We start from the raw sequence: 20767 nt of genomic DNA, 5'->3' as shown, positions 1-20767 counted from the left end.
GGAGGGGGGAGGCCGGGAGCAGGGTGAGCCCTGAAATCCAACCCTTGTCCGGTCACACCCCAGCAGCCCTCCCACCTCAGCCCCTTCAAGACCCCAGGGCTCCCCCAACCGCGCTGCACAGATCCTGCCCTGACCATAGTCACCACGTTGATCCCCACGTTGAGCAAGATGAAGCTGACCGGGATCAGAAGAATTGAGTATCCTTGCTCCTGGCATTTCCTGGGGATGGGGCCAGTGAACGGCTCGGCTCGGTAGTAGTTTCGCTCACCCATGGCCGTTGGTCCCAGGACTGCCTGGGCCCTCTGCCCTCCAGTTTTAACTGGGAGCCAGACTGGGTCATAATGGGGCAGGGGGTGAGGTCACAGTGAGGGAGGGGGATGAAAAGGTGGGCCCAGAGTGGCATTCCCTGGTAACCAGGGTCAGGTAAGCTGAGCCTGGACAGTCAAACAGGGCCCGGTGGCCGGCATACATCCCCTCGAGCGGTCATTCATTCGCTCACCGCCCGCTGACTCACTTGTTCAAATGACACATTGCGTCTCTTGGCCCCTCTTGAGACTAGGAAGACCTTGGCCTCAGAGGCCTGCTGAAGGCCTGGCTGGAGTCCAGAGCCTCAGCCTTCTTCATGCCCTTCACTGGGCCTGGAGCTGGACCTGCCCAGATGTGGAACCTCCCAGTTTGGAAGCAACTTCTTGTATGAGGCTCTCTGTGGACAGGGACAGCTGAGACACAGAGGAGGTGCCCAGAGACCAGGGGTTTGGAGTCTGCAGCTGCAGATGTACTTAGTGCATGGTATAGGACCAGGAGGGGCCTGCTGGCAGAACTGTGGCCACTAAACCAAAGGGACCCTCAGGCCAAGAAGGGGACACTGGCTTCTTATTGCAGGAAGCCAAGCGCAGGGACCCAGGCTGGCAGAAGGAGTGGCGCTTCCAAGCCACAGACCACCAATGTTTCCTGGACTCTGGCGCTCTTTATTCCTCTCTCCATGCCCTGCCGCCCCCTGCCCCTGCCCCCATTTGCTGCTGGTACGTTCATTTTCCCAGTCTGGCTCCCGTGCAGAGAGGGCCTGGAGGCCGAGGTGGAAGGTAGCAGCGAGTCGGCCCGCGCTTGGCCCTCCTGCGGTTGCCGCTTCAGCACCAGACTGTCATACACCTGGTAGTTGGCATTGCCTCCCGGGTTCCGGCTGAGTGGCATGAAGGTGGGCGGGGGTGGAGGGTGCTCGGTAGCCTGGACGTCGGGCAGGAGGTGAGAGGGGCGGAGGAGCAGCGCTGAGCTGGGAGCCGGCGCCCGCTGGTGCGAGGCCTCGGCCAGTACCGTGAGGGAGGCGGAGGTGGCCACAGGGCGCCGCAAGGGCAGGATCTCAGCCCATTCGGCCGCCGGGTGCCGCACCTCGTGGGGATCGCGGGAGTAATCCAAGTGTCCCGTGGAGGGATGCAGGCTGCGGTTGCACTCGCTGCGAGCACAGCTGGGGAGGCTACGTCTGTGGGCCGGTGGGGTGTCGCGCTACCAGGCTTCGGGCCCGTAGCCCCGAGGCACCAGAGCGGATGGAGGCTCAGAGCCCTCCACACCCAGACTCCGCCATGGGCCCAGTTGCCGTCCTTTCGGCCCGCGAGCCCCTCGACCTGCACCTGGCCGCCCCCACCGGCGCCCAGCCCCGGTGCCGCCACCTGTGTGCCGGTGTGTCCCTCCACAGCTCCCTGCGACAAAAGCCCCCCCCCACACCGCCCCTCTGGCGTGTCACCGCGGCCGGGTGCGGGAGCGGGATCGAGGGCAGGGGCCGCTTCCCCGGTCCTGCCGGCCACCAGGGGCGGGGTCCTGAGCTCGGCGGGGGGTGTGGGGGCAAGGGTGGCCTTGCCGGGGCTGAGGGGCCGTGGCGACTCAATGGTGGCTCCCAGTGGCTTCGGGCAGCTGCTGTCGGGCAGGAGGGCCGGCCCGGGCTGCGGCCGGGCTGCGCCTAGCGCCGCGTGGGCGGGCAGGGCCGATGCCCAAGGGACCGCGGGCCCCGGGCCATGAAGCCTCCGGGGCCACGTCCCTGTGAGCGACGTGCGGGATCTTGGGAGGGGCGCCAAGCGCCCAAGGGTTTGCTGGGTCACGGCCGCCCTGGGCTGGGAGGTGGTCTCCAAACCCTCCGCCGCCGCCCGATACCCGAGACCTCCGTTCCCGCTGCCTGGGCGGGCGAGGGGGCCCTGCCGGGGCGGGCCGGCCGCCAGGCCGGCGTTAAGGCGCCAGCGCCAGCGAAACTGGGCCTCAAGAGGCCGCCCGCAGCCCCCGCCCCCGTCTACGGCCATACCACCCTGAACGCGCCCGATCTCGTCTGATCTCGGAAGCTAAGCAGGGTCGGGCCTGGTTAGTACTTGGATGGGAGACCGCCTGGGAATACCGGGTGCTGTAGGCTTTTTGCCTGCCGCTCCGCCCGCCTTCTCCTTTACTCGCCCGCGGCGGGGGCCGCCGGCTCCGCCCCCGCCGGGCCCCGCTGCAGGCCCCACCTCCTCAGGCCCCTCCCACCACGGCGCGCGACGGCGGGGGCGCTCCCCGCCGGCCCGGCCGGCCAGGCGGCCAGAAGGCGGCCCTGGAAGGCAGCCGCACCCCAGACGCTCCCGGGGTGGCCGGCCCGGACCCAGACTCCGCCGCCGGCCCAGCTGCCGTCCTTTCGGCCCGCGAGCCCCTCGACCTGCACCTGGCCGCCCCCACCGGCGCCCAGCCCCGGCGCCGCCACCTGTGTGCCTGTGTGTCCCTCCACAGCTCCCTCCGACAAAAGCCCCCCCCCACCCCGCCCCTCTGGCGTGTCACCGCGGCCGGGTGCGGGAGCGGGATCGAGGGCAGGGGCCGCTTGCCCGGGCCTGCCGGCCACCAGGGGCGGGGTCCTGAGCTCGGCGGGGGGTGTGGGGGCAAGGGTGGCCTTGCCGGGGCTGAGGGGCCGTGGCGACTCAATGGTGGCTCCCAGTGGCTTCGGGCCAGCTGCTGTCGGGCAGGAGGGCCGGCCCGGGCTGCGGCCGGGCTGCGCCTAGCGCCGCGTGGGCGGGCAGGGCCGATGCCCAAGGGACCGCGGGCCCCGGGCCCTGAAGCCTCTGGGGCCACGTCCCTGTGAGCGACGTGCGGGATCTTGGGCGGGGCGCCAAGCGCCCAAGGGTTTGCTGGGTCACGGCCGCCCTGGGCTGGGAGGTGGTCGCCAAACCCTCCGCCGCCGCCCGATACCCGAGACCTCCGTTCCCCCTGCCTGGGCGGGCGAGGGGGCCCTGCCGGGGCGGGCCGGCCGCCAGGCTGGCGTTAAGGCGCCAGCGCCAGCGAAACTGCTCCTCAAGAGGCCGCCCGCGGCCCCCGCCCCCGTCTACGGCCATACCACCCTGAACGCGCCCGATCTCGTCTGATCTCGGAAGCTAAGCAGGGTCGGGCCTGGTTAGTACTTGGATGGGAGACCGCCTGGGAATACCGGGTGCTGTAGGCTTTTTGCCTCCCGCTCCGCCCGCCTTCTCCTTTACTCGCCCGCGGCGGGGGGGCCGCCGGCTCCGCCCCCGCCGAGCCCCGCTGCAGGCAGTAGTCAAGGTGGTTTGCCTGCCCGAGCAGGAAGCTTGGGCGATGGCAGAAGCGGGAAGAAACTCTTGAGCACAGGTTCTTGGGATCCACGGAGCAGCGCATGCACATGCGATGGCTGCCTACACAGCTGGCTTGCTTGTCTGTGGGGAAAGGCGAGATGGGTCAGGGCCTGGGTTCCTGAGGGGCTGAGAATCAAGGCAGGGATAGAAGAAAGGGGACAGGCCCACATCCCCTGAACCCACGCCGGCGCCCACTCACCTTTGTGGAAAATACGATTGAAAAGTGCCCGCAAGAATCTCTTCAGATGCCTCCAGAGTTGAGGGAAGAAGGGGAGGGGGGAGGCCGGGAGCAGGGTGAGCCCTGAAATCCAACCCTTGTCCGGTCACACCCCAGCAGCCCTCCCACCTCAGCCCCTTCAAGACCCCAGGGCTCCCCCAACCGCGCTGCACAGATCCTGCCCTGACCATAGTCACCACGTTGATCCCCACGTTGAGCAAGATGAAGCTGACCGGGATCAGAAGAATTGAGTATCCTTGCTCCTGGCATTTCCTGGGGATGGGGCCAGTGAACGGCTCGGCTCGGTAGTAGTTTCGCTCACCCATGGCCGTTGGTCCCAGGACTGCCTGGGCCCTCTGCCCTCCAGTTTTAACTGGGAGCCAGACTGGGTCATAATGGGGCAGGGGGTGAGGTCACAGTGAGGGAGGGGGATGAAAAGGTGGGCCCAGAGTGGCATTCCCTGGTAACCAGGGTCAGGTAAGCTGAGCCTGGACAGTCAAACAGGGCCCGGTGGCCGGCATACATCCCCTCGAGCGGTCATTCATTCGCTCACCGCCCGCTGACTCACTTGTTCAAATGACACATTGCGTCTCTTGGCCCCTCTTGAGACTAGGAAGACCTTGGCCTCAGAGGCCTGCTGAAGGCCTGGCTGGAGTCCAGAGCCTCAGCCTTCTTCATGCCCTTCACTGGGCCTGGAGCTGGACCTGCCCAGATGTGGAACCTCCCAGTTTGGAAGCAACTTCTTGTATGAGGCTCTCTGTGGACAGGGACAGCTGAGACACAGAGGAGGTGCCCAGAGACCAGGGGTTTGGAGTCTGCAGCTGCAGATGTACTTAGTGCATGGTATAGGACCAGGAGGGGCCTGCTGGCAGAACTGTGGCCACTAAACCAAAGGGACCCTCAGGCCAAGAAGGGGACACTGGCTTCTTATTGCAGGAAGCCAAGCGCAGGGACCCAGGCTGGCAGAAGGAGTGGCGCTTCCAAGCCACAGACCACCAATGTTTCCTGGACTCTGGCGCTCTTTATTCCTCTCTCCATGCCCTGCCGCCCCCTGCCCCTGCCCCCATTTGCTGCTGGTACGTTCATTTTCCCAGTCTGGCTCCCGTGCAGAGAGGGCCTGGAGGCCGAGGTGGAAGGTAGCAGCGAGTCGGCCCGCGCTTGGCCCTCCTGCGGTTGCCGCTTCAGCACCAGACTGTCATACACCTGGTAGTTGGCATTGCCTCCCGGGTTCCGGCTGAGTGGCATGAAGGTGGGCGGGGGTGGAGGGTGCTCGGTAGCCTGGACGTCGGGCAGGAGGTGAGAGGGGCGGAGGAGCAGCGCTGAGCTGGGAGCCGGCGCCCGCTGGTGCGAGGCCTCGGCCAGTACCGTGAGGGAGGCGGAGGTGGCCACAGGGCGCCGCAAGGGCAGGATCTCAGCCCATTCGGCCGCCGGGTGCCGCACCTCGTGGGGATCGCGGGAGTAATCCAAGTGTCCCGTGGAGGGATGCAGGCTGCGGTTGCACTCGCTGCGAGCACAGCTGGGGAGGCTACGTCTGTGGGCCGGTGGGGTGTCGCGCTACCAGGCTTCGGGCCCGTAGCCCCGAGGCACCAGAGCGGATGGAGGCTCAGAGCCCTCCACACCCAGACTCCGCCATGGGCCCAGTTGCCGTCCTTTCGGCCCGCGAGCCCCTCGACCTGCACCTGGCCGCCCCCACCGGCGCCCAGCCCCGGTGCCGCCACCTGTGTGCCGGTGTGTCCCTCCACAGCTCCCTGCGACAAAAGCCCCCCCCCACACCGCCCCTCTGGCGTGTCACCGCGGCCGGGTGCGGGAGCGGGATCGAGGGCAGGGGCCGCTTCCCCGGTCCTGCCGGCCACCAGGGGCGGGGTCCTGAGCTCGGCGGGGGGTGTGGGGGCAAGGGTGGCCTTGCCGGGGCTGAGGGGCCGTGGCGACTCAATGGTGGCTCCCAGTGGCTTCGGGCAGCTGCTGTCGGGCAGGAGGGCCGGCCCGGGCTGCGGCCGGGCTGCGCCTAGCGCCGCGTGGGCGGGCAGGGCCGATGCCCAAGGGACCGCGGGCCCCGGGCCATGAAGCCTCCGGGGCCACGTCCCTGTGAGCGACGTGCGGGATCTTGGGAGGGGCGCCAAGCGCCCAAGGGTTTGCTGGGTCACGGCCGCCCTGGGCTGGGAGGTGGTCTCCAAACCCTCCGCCGCCGCCCGATACCCGAGACCTCCGTTCCCGCTGCCTGGGCGGGCGAGGGGGCCCTGCCGGGGCGGGCCGGCCGCCAGGCCGGCGTTAAGGCGCCAGCGCCAGCGAAACTGGGCCTCAAGAGGCCGCCCGCAGCCCCCGCCCCCGTCTACGGCCATACCACCCTGAACGCGCCCGATCTCGTCTGATCTCGGAAGCTAAGCAGGGTCGGGCCTGGTTAGTACTTGGATGGGAGACCGCCTGGGAATACCGGGTGCTGTAGGCTTTTTGCCTGCCGCTCCGCCCGCCTTCTCCTTTACTCGCCCGCGGCGGGGGCCGCCGGCTCCGCCCCCGCCGGGCCCCGCTGCAGGCCCCACCTCCTCAGGCCCCTCCCACCACGGCGCGCGACGGCGGGGGCGCTCCCCGCCGGCCCGGCCGGCCAGGCGGCCAGAAGGCGGCCCTGGAAGGCAGCCGCACCCCAGACGCTCCCGGGGTGGCCGGCCCGGACCCAGACTCCGCCGCCGGCCCAGCTGCCGTCCTTTCGGCCCGCGAGCCCCTCGACCTGCACCTGGCCGCCCCCACCGGCGCCCAGCCCCGGCGCCGCCACCTGTGTGCCTGTGTGTCCCTCCACAGCTCCCTCCGACAAAAGCCCCCCCCCACCCCGCCCCTCTGGCGTGTCACCGCGGCCGGGTGCGGGAGCGGGATCGAGGGCAGGGGCCGCTTGCCCGGGCCTGCCGGCCACCAGGGGCGGGGTCCTGAGCTCGGCGGGGGGTGTGGGGGCAAGGGTGGCCTTGCCGGGGCTGAGGGGCCGTGGCGACTCAATGGTGGCTCCCAGTGGCTTCGGGCCAGCTGCTGTCGGGCAGGAGGGCCGGCCCGGGCTGCGGCCGGGCTGCGCCTAGCGCCGCGTGGGCGGGCAGGGCCGATGCCCAAGGGACCGCGGGCCCCGGGCCCTGAAGCCTCTGGGGCCACGTCCCTGTGAGCGACGTGCGGGATCTTGGGCGGGGCGCCAAGCGCCCAAGGGTTTGCTGGGTCACGGCCGCCCTGGGCTGGGAGGTGGTCGCCAAACCCTCCGCCGCCGCCCGATACCCGAGACCTCCGTTCCCCCTGCCTGGGCGGGCGAGGGGGCCCTGCCGGGGCGGGCCGGCCGCCAGGCTGGCGTTAAGGCGCCAGCGCCAGCGAAACTGGGCCTCAAGAGGCCGCCCGCGGCCCCCGCCCCCGTCTACGGCCATACCACCCTGAACGCGCCCGATCTCGTCTGATCTCGGAAGCTAAGCAGGGTCGGGCCTGGTTAGTACTTGGATGGGAGACCGCCTGGGAATACCGGGTGCTGTAGGCTTTTTGCCTCCCGCTCCGCCCGCCTTCTCCTTTACTCGCCCGCGGCGGGGGGGCCGCCGGCTCCGCCCCCGCCGAGCCCCGCTGCAGGCAGTAGTCAAGGTGGTTTGCCTGCCCCAGCAGGAAGCTTGGGCGATGGCAGAAGCGGGAAGAAACTCTTGAGCACAGGTTCTTGGGATCCACGGAGCAGCGCATGCACATGCGATGGCTGCCTACACAGCTGGCTTGCTTGTCTGTGGGGAAAGGCGAGATGGGTCAGGGCCTGGGTTCCTGAGGGGCTGAGAATCAAGGCAGGGATAGAAGAAAGGGGACAGGCCCACATCCCCTGAACCCACGCCGGCGCCCACTCACCTTTGTGGAAAATACGATTGAAAAGTGCCCGCAAGAATCTCTTCAGATGCCTCCAGAGTTGAGGGAAGAAGGGGAGGGGGGAGGCCGGGAGCAGGGTGAGCCCTGAAATCCAACCCTTGTCCGGTCACACCCCAGCAGCCCTCCCACCTCAGCCCCTTCAAGACCCCAGGGCTCCCCCAACCGCGCTGCACAGATCCTGCCCTGACCATAGTCACCACGTTGATCCCCACGTTGAGCAAGATGAAGCTGACCGGGATCAGAAGAATTGAGTATCCTTGCTCCTGGCATTTCCTGGGGATGGGGCCAGTGAACGGCTCGGCTCGGTAGTAGTTTCGCTCACCCATGGCCGTTGGTCCCAGGACTGCCTGGGCCCTCTGCCCTCCAGTTTTAACTGGGAGCCAGACTGGGTCATAATGGGGCAGGGGGTGAGGTCACAGTGAGGGAGGGGGATGAAAAGGTGGGCCCAGAGTGGCATTCCCTGGTAACCAGGGTCAGGTAAGCTGAGCCTGGACAGTCAAACAGGGCCCGGTGGCCGGCATACATCCCCTCGAGCGGTCATTCATTCGCTCACCGCCCGCTGACTCACTTGTTCAAATGACACATTGCGTCTCTTGGCCCCTCTTGAGACTAGGAAGACCTTGGCCTCAGAGGCCTGCTGAAGGCCTGGCTGGAGTCCAGAGCCTCAGCCTTCTTCATGCCCTTCACTGGGCCTGGAGCTGGACCTGCCCAGATGTGGAACCTCCCAGTTTGGAAGCAACTTCTTGTATGAGGCTCTCTGTGGACAGGGACAGCTGAGACACAGAGGAGGTGCCCAGAGACCAGGGGTTTGGAGTCTGCAGCTGCAGATGTACTTAGTGCATGGTATAGGACCAGGAGGGGCCTGCTGGCAGAACTGTGGCCACTAAACCAAAGGGACCCTCAGGCCAAGAAGGGGACACTGGCTTCTTATTGCAGGAAGCCAAGCGCAGGGACCCAGGCTGGCAGAAGGAGTGGCGCTTCCAAGCCACAGACCACCAATGTTTCCTGGACTCTGGCGCTCTTTATTCCTCTCTCCATGCCCTGCCGCCCCCTGCCCCTGCCCCCATTTGCTGCTGGTACGTTCATTTTCCCAGTCTGGCTCCCGTGCAGAGAGGGCCTGGAGGCCGAGGTGGAAGGTAGCAGCGAGTCGGCCCGCGCTTGGCCCTCCTGCGGTTGCCGCTTCAGCACCAGACTGTCATACACCTGGTAGTTGGCATTGCCTCCCGGGTTCCGGCTGAGTGGCATGAAGGTGGGCGGGGGTGGAGGGTGCTCGGTAGCCTGGACGTCGGGCAGGAGGTGAGAGGGGCGGAGGAGCAGCGCTGAGCTGGGAGCCGGCGCCCGCTGGTGCGAGGCCTCGGCCAGTACCGTGAGGGAGGCGGAGGTGGCCACAGGGCGCCGCAAGGGCAGGATCTCAGCCCATTCGGCCGCCGGGTGCCGCACCTCGTGGGGATCGCGGGAGTAATCCAAGTGTCCCGTGGAGGGATGCAGGCTGCGGTTGCACTCGCTGCGAGCACAGCTGGGGAGGCTACGTCTGTGGGCCGGTGGGGTGTCGCGCTACCAGGCTTCGGGCCCGTAGCCCCGAGGCACCAGAGCGGATGGAGGCTCAGAGCCCTCCACACCCAGACTCCGCCATGGGCCCAGTTGCCGTCCTTTCGGCCCGCGAGCCCCTCGACCTGCACCTGGCCGCCCCCACCGGCGCCCAGCCCCGGTGCCGCCACCTGTGTGCCGGTGTGTCCCTCCACAGCTCCCTCCGACAAAAGCCCCCCCCCACCCCGCCCCTCTGGCGTGTCACCGCGGCCGGGTGCGGGAGCGGGATCGAGGGCAGGGGCCGCTTCCCCGGTCCTGCCGGCCACCAGGGGCGGGGTCCTGAGCTCGGCGGGGGGTGTGGGGGCAAGGGTGGCCTTGCTGGGGCTGAGGGGCCGTGGCGACTCAATGGTGGCTCCCAGTGGCTTCGGGCAGCTGCTGTCGGGCAGGAGGGCCGGCCCGGGCTGTGGCCGGGCTGCGCCTAGCGCCGCGTGGGCGGGCAGGGCCGATGCCCAAGGGACCGCGGGCCCCGGGCCATGAAGCCTCCGGGGCCACGTCCCTGTGAGCGACGTGCGGGATCTTGGGAGGGGCGCCAAGCGCCCAAGGGTTTGCTGGGTCACGGCCGCCCTGGGCTGGGAGGTGGTCTCCAAACCCTCCGCCGCCGCCCGATACCCGAGACCTCCGTTCCCGCTGCCTGGGCGGGCGAGGGGGCCCTGCCGGGGCGGGCCGGCCGCCAGGCCGGCGTTAAGGCGCCAGCGCCAGCGAAACTGGGCCTCAAGAGGCCGCCCGCAGCCCCCGCCCCCGTCTACGGCCATACCACCCTGAACGCGCCCGATCTCGTCTGATCTCGGAAGCTAAGCAGGGTCGGGCCTGGTTAGTACTTGGATGGGAGACCGCCTGGGAATACCGGGTGCTGTAGGCTTTTTGCCTGCCGCTCCGCCCGCCTTCTCCTTTACTCGCCCGCGGCGGGGGCCGCCGGCTCCGCCCCCGCCGGGCCCCGCTGCAGGCCCCACCTCCTCAGGCCCCTCCCACCACGGCGCGCGACGGCGGGGGCGCTCCCCGCCGGCCCGGCCGGCCAGGCGGCCAGAAGGCGGCCCTGGAAGGCAGCCGCACCCCAGACGCTCCCGGGGTGGCCGGCCCGGACCCAGACTCCGCCGCCGGCCCAGCTGCCGTCCTTTCGGCCCGCGAGCCCCTCGACCTGCACCTGGCCGCCCCCACCGGCGCCCAGCCCCGGCGCCGCCACCTGTGTGCCTGTGTGTCCCTCCACAGCTCCCTCCGACAAAAGCCCCCCCCCACCCCGCCCCTCTGGCGTGTCACCGCGGCCGGGTGCGGGAGCGGGATCGAGGGCAGGGGCCGCTTGCCCGGGCCTGCCGGCCACCAGGGGCGGGGTCCTGAGCTCGGCGGGGGGTGTGGGGGCAAGGGTGGCCTTGCCGGGGCTGAGGGGCCGTGGCGACTCAATGGTGGCTCCCAGTGGCTTCGGGCCAGCTGCTGTCGGGCAGGAGGGCCGGCCCGGGCTGCGGCCGGGCTGCGCCTAGCGCCGCGTGGGCGGGCAGGGCCGATGCCCAAGGGACCGCGGGCCCCGGGCCCTGAAGCCTCTGGGGCCACGTCCCTGTGAGCGACGTGCGGGATCTTGGGCGGGGCGCCAAGCGCCCAAGGGTTTGCTGGGTCACGGCCGCCCTGGGCTGGGAGGTGGTCGCCAAACCCTCCGCCGCCGCCCGATACCCGAGACCTCCGTTCCCCCTGCCTGGGCGGGCGAGGGGGCCCTGCCGGGGCGGGCCGGCCGCCAGGCTGGCGTTAAGGCGCCAGCGCCAGCGAAACTGCTCCTCAAGAGGCCGCCCGCGGCCCCCGCCCCCGTCTACGGCCATACCACCCTGAACGCGCCCGATCTCGTCTGATCTCGGAAGCTAAGCAGGGTCGGGCCTGGTTAGTACTTGGATGGGAGACCGCCTGGGAATACCGGGTGCTGTAGGCTTTTTGCCTCCCGCTCCGCCCGCCTTCTCCTTTACTCGCCCGCGGCGGGGGGGCCGCCGGCTCCGCCCCCGCCGAGCCCCGCTGCAGGCAGTAGTCAAGGTGGTTTGCCTGCCCGAGCAGGAAGCTTGGGCGATGGCAGAAGCGGGAAGAAACTCTTGAGCACAGGTTCTTGGGATCCACGGAGCAGCGCATGCACATGCGATGGCTGCCTACACAGCTGGCTTGCTTGTCTGTGGGGAAAGGCGAGATGGGTCAGGGCCTGGGTTCCTGAGGGGCTGAGAATCAAGGCAGGGATAGAAGAAAGGGGACAGGCCCACATCCCCTGAACCCACGCCGGCGCCCACTCACCTTTGTGGAAAATACGATTGAAAAGTGCCCGCAAGAATCTCTTCAGATGCCTCCAGAGTTGAGGGAAGAAGGGGAGGGGGGAGGCCGGGAGCAGGGTGAGCCCTGAAATCCAACCCTTGTCCGGTCACACCCCAGCAGCCCTCCCACCTCAGCCCCTTCAAGACCCCAGGGCTCCCCCAACCGCGCTGCACAGATCCTGCCCTGACCATAGTCACCACGTTGATCCCCACGTTGAGCAAGATGAAGCTGACCGGGATCAGAAGAATTGAGTATCCTTGCTCCTGGCATTTCCTGGGGATGGGGCCAGTGAACGGCTCGGCTCGGTAGTAGTTTCGCTCACCCATGGCCGTTGGTCCCAGGACTGCCTGGGCCCTCTGCCCTCCAGTTTTAACTGGGAGCCAGACTGGGTCATAATGGGGCAGGGGGTGAGGTCACAGTGAGGGAGGGGGATGAAAAGGTGGGCCCAGAGTGGCATTCCCTGGTAACCAGGGTCAGGTAAGCTGAGCCTGGACAGTCAAACAGGGCCCGGTGGCCGGCATACATCCCCTCGAGCGGTCATTCATTCGCTCACCGCCCGCTGACTCACTTGTTCAAATGACACATTGCGTCTCTTGGCCCCTCTTGAGACTAGGAAGACCTTGGCCTCAGAGGCCTGCTGAAGGCCTGGCTGGAGTCCAGAGCCTCAGCCTTCTTCATGCCCTTCACTGGGCCTGGAGCTGGACCTGCCCAGATGTGGAACCTCCCAGTTTGGAAGCAACTTCTTGTATGAGGCTCTCTGTGGACAGGGACAGCTGAGACACAGAGGAGGTGCCCAGAGACCAGGGGTTTGGAGTCTGCAGCTGCAGATGTACTTAGTGCATGGTATAGGACCAGGAGGGGCCTGCTGGCAGAACTGTGGCCACTAAACCAAAGGGACCCTCAGGCCAAGAAGGGGACACTGGCTTCTTATTGCAGGAAGCCAAGCGCAGGGACCCAGGCTGGCAGAAGGAGTGGCGCTTCCAAGCCACAGACCACCAATGTTTCCTGGACTCTGGCGCTCTTTATTCCTCTCTCCATGCCCTGCCGCCCCCTGCCCCTGCCCCCATTTGCTGCTGGTACGTTCATTTTCCCAGTCTGGCTCCCGTGCAGAGAGGGCCTGGAGGCCGAGGTGGAAGGTAGCAGCGAGTCGGCCCGCGCTTGGCCCTCCTGTGGTTGCCGCTTCAGCACCAGACTGTCATACACCTGGTAGTTGGCATTGCCTCCCGGGTTCCGGCTGAGTGGCATGAAGGTGGGCGGGGGTGGAGGGTGCTCGGTAGCCTGGACGTCGGGCAGGAGGTGAGAGGGGCGGAGGAGCAGCGCTGAGCTGGGAGCCGGCGCCCGCTGGTGCGAGGCCTCGGCCAGTACCGTGAGGGAGGCGGAGGTGGCCACAGGGCGCCGCAAGGGCAGGATCTCAGCCCATTCGGCCGCCGGGTGCCGCACCTCGTGGGGATCGCGGGAGTAATCCAAGTGTCCCGTGGAGGGATGCAGGCTGCGGTTGCACTCGCTGCGAGCACAGCTGGGGAGGCTACGTCTGTGGGCTGGTGGGGTGTCGCGCTACCAGGCTTCGGGCCCGTAGCCCCGAGGCACCAGAGCGGATGGAGGCTCAGAGCCCTCCACACCCAGACTCCGCCATGGGCCCAGTTGCCGTCCTTTCGGCCCGCGAGCCCCTCGACCTGCACCTGGCCGCCCCCACCGGCGCCCAGCCCCGGTGCCGCCACCTGTGTGCCGGTGTGTCCCTCCACAGCTCCCTGCGACAAAAGCCCCCCCCCCACACCGCCCCTCTGGCGTGTCACCGCGGCCGGGTGCGGGAGCGGGATCGAGGGCAGGGGCCGCTTCCCCGGTCCTGCCGGCCACCAGGGGCGGGGTCCTGAGCTCGGCGGGGGGTGTGGGGGCAAGGGTGGCCTTGCCGGGGCTGAGGGGCCGTGGCGACTCAATGGTGGCTCCCAGTGGCTTCGGGCAGCTGCTGTCGGGCAGGAGGGCCGGCCCGGGCTGCGGCCGGGCTGCGCCTAGCGCCGCGTGGGCGGGCAGGGCCGATGCCCAAGGGACCGCGGGCCCCGGGCCATGAAGCCTCCGGGGCCACGTCCCTGTGAGCGACGTGCGGGATCTTGGGAGGGGCGCCAAGCGCCCAAGGGTTTGCTGGGTCACGGCCGCCCTGGGCTGGGAGGTGGTCTCCAAACCCTCCGCCGCCGCCCGATACCCGAGACCTCCGTTCCCGCTGCCTGGGCGGGCGAGGGGGCCCTGCCGGGGCGGGCCGGCCGCCAGGCCGGCGTTAAGGCGCCAGCGCCAGCGAAACTGGGCCTCAAGAGGCCGCCCGCAGCCCCCGCCCCCGTCTACGGCCATACCACCCTGAACGCGCCCGATCTCGTCTGATCTCGGAAGCTAAGCAGGGTCGGGCCTGGTTAGTACTTGGATGGGAGACCGCCTGGGAATACCGGGTGCTGTAGGCTTTTTGCCTGCCGCTCCGCCCGCCTTCTCCTTTACTCGCCCGCGGCGGGGGCCGCCGGCTCCGCCCCCGCCGGGCCCCGCTGCAGGCCCCACCTCCTCAGGCCCCTCCCACCACGGCGCGCGACGGCGGGGGCGCTCCCCGCCGGCCCGGCCGGCCAGGCGGCCAGAAGGCGGCCCTGGAAGGCAGCCGCACCCCAGACGCTCCCGGGGTGGCCGGCCCGGACCCAGACTCCGCCGCCGGCCCAGCTGCCGTCCTTTCGGCCCGCGAGCCCCTCGACCTGCACCTGGCCGCCCCCACCGGCGCCCAGCCCCGGCGCCGCCACCTGTGTGCCTGTGTGTCCCTCCACAGCTCCCTCCGACAAAAGCCCCCCCCCACCCCGCCCCTCTGGCGTGTCACCGCGGCCGGGTGCGGGAGCGGGATCGAGGGCAGGGGCCGCTTGCCCGGGCCTGCCGGCCACCAGGGGCGGGGTCCTGAGCTCGGCGGGGGGTGTGGGGGCAAGGGTGGCCTTGCCGGGGCTGAGGGGCCGTGGCGACTCAATGGTGGCTCCCAGTGGCTTCGGGCCAGCTGCTGTCGGGCAGGAGGGCCGGCCCGGGCTGCGGCCGGGCTGCGCCTAGCGCCGCGTGGGCGGGCAGGGCCGATGCCCAAGGGACCGCGGGCCCCGGGCCCTGAAGCCTCTGGGGCCACGTCCCTGTGAGCGACGTGCGGGATCTTGGGCGGGGCGCCAAGCGCCCAAGGGTTTGCTGGGTCACGGCCGCCCTGGGCTGGGAGGTGGTCGCCAAACCCTCCGCCGCCGCCCGATACCCGAGACCTCCGTTCCCCCTGCCTGGGCGGGCGAGGGGGCCCTGCCGGGGCGGGCCGGCCGCCAGGCTGGCGTTAAGGCGCCAGCGCCAGCGAAACTGCTCCTCAAGAGGCCGCCCGCGGCCCCCGCCCCCGTCTACGGCCATACCACCCTGAACGCGCCCGATCTCGTCTGATCTCGGAAGCTAAGCAGGGTCGGGCCTGGTTAGTACTTGGATGGGAGACCGCCTGGGAATACCGGGTGCTGTAGGCTTTTTGCCTCCCGCTCCGCCCGCCTTCTCCTTTACTCGCCCGCGGCGGGGGGGCCGCCGGCTCCGCCCCCGCCGAGCCCCGCTGCAGGCAGTAGTCAAGGTGGTTTGCCTGCCCGAGCAGGAAGCTTGGGCGATGGCAGAAGCGGGAAGAAACTCTTGAGCACAGGTTCTTGGGATCCACGGAGCAGCGCATGCACATGCGATGGCTGCCTACACAGCTGGCTTGCTTGTCTGTGGGGAAAGGCGAGATGGGTCAGGGCCTGGGTTCCTGAGGGGCTGAGAATCAAGGCAGGGATAGAAGAAAGGGGACAGGCCCACATCCCCTGAACCCACGCCGGCGCCCACTCACCTTTGTGGAAAATACGATTGAAAAGTGCCCGCAAGAATCTCTTCAGATGCCTCCAGAGTTGAGGGAAGAAGGGGAGGGGGGAGGCCGGGAGCAGGGTGAGCCCTGAAATCCAACCCTTGTCCGGTCACACCCCAGCAGCCCTCCCACCTCAGCCCCTTCAAGACCCCAGGGCTCCCCCAACCGCGCTGCACAGATCCTGCCCTGACCATAGTCACCACGTTGATCCCCACGTTGAGCAAGATGAAGCTGACCGGGATCAGAAGAATTGAGTATCCTTGCTCCTGGCATTTCCTGGGGATGGGGCCAGTGAACGGCTCGGCTCGGTAGTAGTTTCGCTCACCCATGGCCGTTGGTCCCAGGACTGCCTGGGCCCTCTGCCCTCCAGTTTTAACTGGGAGCCAGACTGGGTCATAATGGGGCAGGGGGTGAGGTCACAGTGAGGGAGGGGGATGAAAAGGTGGGCCCAGAGTGGCATTCCCTGGTAACCAGGGTCAGGTAAGCTGAGCCTGGACAGTCAAACAGGGCCCGGTGGCCGGCATACATCCCCTCGAGCGGTCATTCATTCGCTCACCGCCCGCTGACTCACTTGTTCAAATGACACATTGCGTCTCTTGGCCCCTCTTGAGACTAGGAAGACCTTGGCCTCAGAGGCCTGCTGAAGGCCTGGCTGGAGTCCAGAGCCTCAGCCTTCTTCATGCCCTTCACTGGGCCTGGAGCTGGACCTGCCCAGATGTGGAACCTCCCAGTTTGGAAGCAACTTCTTGTATGAGGCTCTCTGTGGACAGGGACAGCTGAGACACAGAGGAGGTGCCCAGAGACCAGGGGTTTGGAGTCTGCAGCTGCAGATGTACTTAGTGCATGGTATAGGACCAGGAGGGGCCTGCTGGCAGAACTGTGGCCACTAAACCAAAGGGACCCTCAGGCCAAGAAGGGGACACTGGCTTCTTATTGCAGGAAGCCAAGCGCAGGGACCCAGGCTGGCAGAAGGAGTGGCGCTTCCAAGCCACAGACCACCAATGTTTCCTGGACTCTGGCGCTCTTTATTCCTCTCTCCATGCCCTGCCGCCCCCTGCCCCTGCCCCCATTTGCTGCTGGTACGTTCATTTTCCCAGTCTGGCTCCCGTGCAGAGAGGGCCTGGAGGCCGAGGTGGAAGGTAGCAGCGAGTCGGCCCGCGCTTGGCCCTCCTGCGGTTGCCGCTTCAGCACCAGACTGTCATACACCTGGTAGTTGGCATTGCCTCCCGGGTTCCGGCTGAGTGGCATGAAGGTGGGCGGGGGTGGAGGGTGCTCGGTAGCCTGGACGTCGGGCAGGAGGTGAGAGGGGCGGAGGAGCAGCGCTGAGCTGGGAGCCGGCGCCCGCTGGTGCGAGGCCTCGGCCAGTACCGTGAGGGAGGCGGAGGTGGCCACAGGGCGCCGCAAGGGCAGGATCTCAGCCCATTCGGCCGCCGGGTGCCGCACCTCGTGGGGATCGCGGGAGTAATCCAAGTGTCCCGTGGAGGGATGCAGGCTGCGGTTGCACTCGCTGCGAGCACAGCTGGGGAGGCTACGTCTGTGGGCTGGTGGGGTGTCGCGCTACCAGGCTTCGGGCCCGTAGCCCCGAGGCACCAGAGCGGATGGAGGCTCAGAGCCCTCCACACCCAGACTCCGCCATGGGCCCAGTTGCCGTCCTTTCGGCCCGCGAGCCCCTCGACCTGCACCTGGCCGCCCCCACCGGCGCCCAGCCCCGGTGCCGCCACCTGTGTGCCGGTGTGTCCCTCCACAGCTCCCTGCGACAAAAGCCCCCCCCCCACACCGCCCCTCTGGCGTGTCACCGCGGCCGGGTGCGGGAGCGGGATCGAGGGCAGGGGCCGCTTCCCCGGTCCTGCCGGCCACCAGGGGCGGGGTCCTGAGCTCGGCGGGGGGTGTGGGGGCAAGGGTGGCCTTGCCGGGGCTGAGGGGCCGTGGCGACTCAATGGTGGCTCCCAGTGGCTTCGGGCAGCTGCTGTCGGGCAGGAGGGCCGGCCCGGGCTGCGGCCGGGCTGCGCCTAGCGCCGCGTGGGCGGGCAGGGCCGATGCCCAAGGGACCGCGGGCCCCGGGCCATGAAGCCTCCGGGGCCACGTCCCTGTGAGCGACGTGCGGGATCTTGGGAGGGGCGCCAAGCGCCCAAGGGTTTGCTGGGTCACGGCCGCCCTGGGCTGGGAGGTGGTCTCCAAACCCTCCGCCGCCGCCCGATACCCGAGACCTCCGTTCCCGCTGCCTGGGCGGGCGAGGGGGCCCTGCCGGGGCGGGCCGGCCGCCAGGCCGGCGTTAAGGCGCCAGCGCCAGCGAAACTGGGCCTCAAGAGGCCGCCCGCAGCCCCCGCCCCCGTCTACGGCCATACCACCCTGAACGCGCCCGATCTCGTCTGATCTCGGAAGCTAAGCAGGGTCGGGCCTGGTTAGTACTTGGATGGGAGACCGCCTGGGAATACCGGGTGCTGTAGGCTTTTTGCCTGCCGCTCCGCCCGCCTTCTCCTTTACTCGCCCGCGGCGGGGGCCGCCGGCTCCGCCCCCGCCGGGCCCCGCTGCAGGCCCCACCTCCTCAGGCCCCTCCCACCACGGCGCGCGACGGCGGGGGCGCTCCCCGCCGGCCCGGCCGGCCAGGCGGCCAGAAGGCGGCCCTGGAAGGCAGCCGCACCCCAGACGCTCCCGGGGTGGCCGGCCCGGACCCAGACTCCGCCGCCGGCCCAGCTGCCGTCCTTTCGGCCCGCGAGCCCCTCGACCTGCACCTGGCCGCCCCCACCGGCGCCCAGCCCCGGCGCCGCCACCTGTGTGCCTGTGTGTCCCTCCACAGCTCCCTCCGACAAAAGCCCCCCCCCACCCCGCCCCTCTGGCGTGTCACCGCGGCCGGGTGCGGGAGCGGGATCGAGGGCAGGGGCCGCTTGCCCGGGCCTGCCGGCCACCAGGGGCGGGGTCCTGAGCTCGGCGGGGGGTGTGGGGGCAAGGGTGGCCTTGCCGGGGCTGAGGGGCCGTGGCGACTCAATGGTGGCTCCCAGTGGCTTCGGGCCAGCTGCTGTCGGGCAGGAGGGCCGGCCCGGGCTGCGGCCGGGCTGCGCCTAGCGCCGCGTGGGCGGGCAGGGCCGATGCCCAAGGGACCGCGGGCCCCGGGCCCTGAAGCCTCTGGGGCCACGTCCCTGTGAGCGACGTGCGGGATCTTGGGCGGGGCGCCAAGCGCCCAAGGGTTTGCTGGGTCACGGCCGCCCTGGGCTGGGAGGTGGTCGCCAAACCCTCCGCCGCCGCCCGATACCCGAGACCTCCGTTCCCCCTGCCTGGGCGGGCGAGGGGGCCCTGCCGGGGCGGGCCGGCCGCCAGGCTGGCGTTAAGGCGCCAGCGCCAGCGAAACTGCTCCTCAAGAGGCCGCCCGCGGCCCCCGCCCCCGTCTACGGCCATACCACCCTGAACGCGCCCGATCTCGTCTGATCTCGGAAGCTAAGCAGGGTCGGGCCTGGTTAGTACTTGGATGGGAGACCGCCTGGGAATACCGGGTGCTGTAGGCTTTTTGCCTGCCGCTCCGCCCGCCTTCTCCTTTACTCGCCCGCGGCGGGGGGGCCGCCGGCTCCGCCCCCGCCGAGCCCCGCTGCAGGCAGTAGTCAAGGTGGTTTGCCTGCCCGAGCAGGAAGCTTGGGCGATGGCAGAAGCGGGAAGAAACTCTTGAGCACAGGTTCTTGGGATCCACGGAGCAGCGCATGCACATGCGATGGCTGCCTACACAGCTGGCTTGCTTGTCTGTGGGGAAAGGCGAGATGGGTCAGGGCCTGGGTTCCTGAGGGGCTGAGAATCAAGGCAGGGATAGAAGAAAGGGGACAGGCCCACATCCCCTGAACCCACGCCGGCGCCCACTCACCTTTGTGGAAAATACGATTGAAAAGTGCCCGCAAGAATCTCTTCAGATGCCTCCAGAGTTGAGGGAAGAAGGGGAGGGGGGAGGCCGGGAGCAGGGTGAGCCCTGAAATCCAACCCTTGTCCGGTCACACCCCAGCAGCCCTCCCACCTCAGCCCCTTCAAGACCCCAGGGCTCCCCCAACCGCGCTGCACAGATCCTGCCCTGACCATAGTCACCACGTTGATCCCCACGTTGAGCAAGATGAAGCTGACCGGGATCAGAAGAATTGAGTATCCTTGCTCCTGGCATTTCCTGGGGATGGGGCCAGTGAACGGCTCGGCTCGGTAGTAGTTTCGCTCACCCATGGCCGTTGGTCCCAGGACTGCCTGGGCCCTCTGCCCTCCAGTTTTAACTGGGAGCCAGACTGGGTCATAATGGGGCAGGGGGTGAGGTCACAGTGAGGGAGGGGGATGAAAAGGTGGGCCCAGAGTGGCATTCCCTGGTAACCAGGGTCAGGTAAGCTGAGCCTGGACAGTCAAACAGGGCCCGGTGGCCGGCATACATCCCCTCGAGCGGTCATTCATTCGCTCACCGCCCGCTGACTCACTTGTTCAAATGACACATTGCGTCTCTTGGCCCCTCTTGAGACTAGGAAGACCTTGGCCTCAGAGGCCTGCTGAAGGCCTGGCTGGAGTCCAGAGCCTCAGCCTTCTTCATGCCCTTCACTGGGCCTGGAGCTGGACCTGCCCAGATGTGGAACCTCCCAGTTTGGAAGCAACTTCTTGTATGAGGCTCTCTGTGGACAGGGACAGCTGAGACACAGAGGAGGTGCCCAGAGACCAGGGGTTTGGAGTCTGCAGCTGCAGATGTACTTAGTGCATGGTATAGGACCAGGAGGGGCCTGCTGGCAGAACTGTGGCCACTAAACCAAAGGGACCCTCAGGCCAAGAAGGGGACACTGGCTTCTTATTGCAGGAAGCCAAGCGCAGGGACCCAGGCTGGCAGAAGGAGTGGCGCTTCCAAGCCACAGACCACCAATGTTTCCTGGACTCTGGCGCTCTTTATTCCTCTCTCCATGCCCTGCCGCCCCCTGCCCCTGCCCCCATTTGCTGCTGGTACGTTCATTTTCCCAGTCTGGCTCCCGTGCAGAGAGGGCCTGGAGGCCGAGGTGGAAGGTAGCAGCGAGTCGGCCCGCGCTTGGCCCTCCTGCGGTTGCCGCTTCAGCACCAGACTGTCATACACCTGGTAGTTGGCATTGCCTCCCGGGTTCCGGCTGAGTGGCATGAAGGTGGGCGGGGGTGGAGGGTGCTCGGTAGCCTGGACGTCGGGCAGGAGGTGAGAGGGGCGGAGGAGCAGCGCTGAGCTGGGAGCCGGCGCCCGCTGGTGCGAGGCCTCGGCCAGTACCGTGAGGGAGGCGGAGGTGGCCACAGGGCGCCGCAAGGGCAGGATCTCAGCCCATTCGGCCGCCGGGTGCCGCACCTCGTGGGGATCGCGGGAGTAATCCAAGTGTCCCGTGGAGGGATGCAGGCTGCGGTTGCACTCGCTGCGAGCAC

General features: G+C 68.6%; 10 non-coding genes across 10 annotated transcripts; all 10 read left to right on the top strand.

Moving 5' to 3' along the window:
- Positions 1–2273: 2273 nt before the first annotated feature.
- LOC132415475 (5S ribosomal RNA) lies at positions 2274–2392 on the top strand. The gene has a single exon (XR_009517209.1). It is a non-coding gene; the product is annotated as a 5S ribosomal RNA (ribosomal RNA).
- Positions 2393–3323: 931 nt separating this feature from the next.
- Positions 3324–3442, top strand: LOC132415474 (5S ribosomal RNA). The gene has a single exon (XR_009517208.1). It is a non-coding gene; the product is annotated as a 5S ribosomal RNA (ribosomal RNA).
- Positions 3443–6134: 2692 nt separating this feature from the next.
- Positions 6135–6253, top strand: LOC132415472 (5S ribosomal RNA). The gene has a single exon (XR_009517206.1). It is a non-coding gene; the product is annotated as a 5S ribosomal RNA (ribosomal RNA).
- Positions 6254–7184: 931 nt separating this feature from the next.
- Positions 7185–7303, top strand: LOC132415471 (5S ribosomal RNA). The gene has a single exon (XR_009517205.1). It is a non-coding gene; the product is annotated as a 5S ribosomal RNA (ribosomal RNA).
- Positions 7304–9995: 2692 nt separating this feature from the next.
- LOC132415470 (5S ribosomal RNA) lies at positions 9996–10114 on the top strand. The gene has a single exon (XR_009517204.1). It is a non-coding gene; the product is annotated as a 5S ribosomal RNA (ribosomal RNA).
- Positions 10115–11045: 931 nt separating this feature from the next.
- On the top strand, positions 11046–11164 carry LOC132415469 (5S ribosomal RNA). Its single transcript, XR_009517203.1, has one exon. It is a non-coding gene; the product is annotated as a 5S ribosomal RNA (ribosomal RNA).
- A 2693-nt stretch (positions 11165–13857) lies between these two features.
- Positions 13858–13976, top strand: LOC132415468 (5S ribosomal RNA). Its single transcript, XR_009517202.1, has one exon. It is a non-coding gene; the product is annotated as a 5S ribosomal RNA (ribosomal RNA).
- Positions 13977–14907: 931 nt separating this feature from the next.
- On the top strand, positions 14908–15026 carry LOC132415467 (5S ribosomal RNA). Its single transcript, XR_009517201.1, has one exon. It is a non-coding gene; the product is annotated as a 5S ribosomal RNA (ribosomal RNA).
- A 2693-nt stretch (positions 15027–17719) lies between these two features.
- LOC132415466 (5S ribosomal RNA) lies at positions 17720–17838 on the top strand. The gene has a single exon (XR_009517200.1). It is a non-coding gene; the product is annotated as a 5S ribosomal RNA (ribosomal RNA).
- A 931-nt stretch (positions 17839–18769) lies between these two features.
- LOC132415464 (5S ribosomal RNA) lies at positions 18770–18888 on the top strand. Its single transcript, XR_009517199.1, has one exon. It is a non-coding gene; the product is annotated as a 5S ribosomal RNA (ribosomal RNA).
- Positions 18889–20767: the final 1879 nt, after the last annotated feature.

Source organism: Delphinus delphis, chromosome 19, assembly GCF_949987515.2.
Source record: "Delphinus delphis chromosome 19, mDelDel1.2, whole genome shotgun sequence".
Taxonomy (NCBI): domain Eukaryota; kingdom Metazoa; phylum Chordata; class Mammalia; order Artiodactyla; family Delphinidae; genus Delphinus; species Delphinus delphis.
The sequence above is the reverse complement of the archived record's forward strand: the minus strand, read 5'-3'. Positions and strand labels throughout refer to the sequence as shown.